This window comes from Pezoporus occidentalis, unplaced genomic scaffold (genome assembly GCF_034315485.1).
Source record: "Pezoporus occidentalis ecotype Australia unplaced genomic scaffold, CSIRO_AGI_Poc_V1 ctg23, whole genome shotgun sequence".
Lineage (NCBI taxonomy): Eukaryota > Metazoa > Chordata > Aves > Psittaciformes > Psittacidae > Pezoporus > Pezoporus occidentalis.
In genome coordinates, this window is record NW_026914180.1 from 9,799,960 (window position 1) to 9,801,998 (window position 2,039).

Consider the following 2,039-nt stretch of genomic DNA (forward strand, 5'->3'; position numbering starts at 1 on the left):
ATGTGGAGTCCAGAACTGGACACCACCAATGCTCCAGGTGTGGCTTCACCAGTGCTGAGTAGAAGAGAAAAACCACTTCCTTCCACCTGCCAACAGTGCAGGTCTTTGTCTCATGGAGCCTATAACACCCTTAGCTTTCTTTGCTGCAACGGCATGCTGCCGGCTCCTTTTCGACTTGATGTCCACCACGACCCCCAAACCAACCCGCTTTCCAGCCAGGTGCCCCCCTGCATAAAGGGCTGCTCCTCCCCAGGCGCAGACTTTGAGCTTCTCGTTACACGTCACGAGGTTCCCTTTGACCGGTTTCTCGAGCCTGCCGACGTGCCTCTGGGTGGCGGCACCTCCAGCTAGCGTACCAGCACCGTCCCGGGAAAACGTGTCAAAACGGAAACTGCGTTGGCCGGGAATCGAACCCGGGTCAACTGCTTGGAAGGCAGCTATGCTCACCACTATACCACCAACGCTGCGGTGTTAACCCGTCTGTGGTTGTACTCCTCCTTCCTTGCTAGTTGCCGGCTGCTCCTAGTCTAACCGCAGGATTTGCTAGCTGCACAAGTACAAAAAAGAACTACTGAAGGAAACATTCAAATATATTCCATCGCTGCCAAGGCTGCTAGAAAAATTTTCTTTTTTAACAATAGAAAAAAAAAACCCAAGGTGTCATTCAGTGAAATATTTCCAGTGCCCTGGTTTGCTTAACAGAAATCTAAGTAACAGGACTAAACCCTTCAGAAATTCCACTACGGATAATGGCACAAGTGGGGAAAAAAAAAAAAAAAAGCCAACACCTGACAGCTGGAGTCTGATGAAATGGGCATCCTCATTTCACCATTTTTTTGTCAAAGGAATACTCTTGCTAGCATTAACACAGCACTGCACCAGCTACCACAAAGGAGAAACATGACTGCTGCTGCTGAACCCAGGACAATGAGCTTTTAATTTCATGTTTGAAAGGTTAGGTATGTTGTCTTTTCTCTAAACTACTGCTTCTCTATTCTCAGTATCATCCAGAGAAACACTAGATCACACAGAAAATACAGCTGAAAATAAACTCAGTAGATTTACAAAAGGTTGATATTTGAAAGACGATTATCTGAAATACAACTTTGAAATTTTGAGTCTCAAACTTCAGTATATTTTTATCAAAGTGTGATGAAAGGTTTTCTATTAGAGTGGATAGAGCCAAGAAACTAATTTAGAGATACAAATTTTCAAAACTTACATGATTTGAGGATATCCCATGCAGAATCCAGAGGCTTCTAGTACATCTGTGATTTCTCATCTGAGAATATCCTGTTTACACACAGATCTGGTTCTTAACATGCAGGAATGCATTGCTATTCTCAGCAAGCTTATAGGTGAAAACACTGTGCATTGGTTCTCAGTTTCTTAATAAAGAGACTTGCAGGTCTCTTTCAACCTGAAGTCTTCACCCTTAAGCTTACTGCAGTGGTTGTCAGAAAAGTTGTAAGACCTAATACTGGCGAGACATCCACCAGTATCCTGATTCCTGACCCTTTCTGTCACTTTGTCTGCATTTGAGGAATGACTAGGTCCATAGCAGGTCCCAGTCCTGTGCATACCCTGGCCATTTCACCAAAAATTATCTAGTGTTTGTGCTGGTGAAATTTTATGAAAACTTAGAGAAAAGTCTAAAGAATACAGCGGCACCATAGTAAGACTATAAAGTCTTGTCCCATTTTCTCCTCATAATTTTCTTAAAAAGGCAGTAAAATTAGCCAAGATCCTATTTGTAAGGCTCTGCAAATGGGTTGTGAGTGCATACTCTTAAATGTATTTATAACTAAGACTTAATAGAACAAGCTAAGAGGGCTCTGCTGAACAACGTAGAGTCTATTGTCACTTTACGTGACATAGAATCATAGGCTCGGGATGTTTTGGGTTAGAACTGATCTTAAAGGTCATTTAGTTCCAGCCCCTTGCCAAGGGCAGGGACACCTTCCACAAGACCAGGTTGCCCAAAGCCTCATCCAACCTGGCCTTGGACACTGTCAGGGATGGGGCAGCCACAGCTTCTC

General features: G+C 43.7%; 1 non-coding gene across 1 annotated transcript; it reads right to left on the bottom strand.

Annotated features, from left to right (window-relative positions):
• Positions 1-392: 392 nt before the first annotated feature.
• TRNAG-UCC (transfer RNA glycine (anticodon UCC)) lies at positions 393-464 on the bottom strand. The gene has a single exon. It is a non-coding gene; the product is annotated as a tRNA-Gly (tRNA).
• Positions 465-2,039: the final 1,575 nt, after the last annotated feature.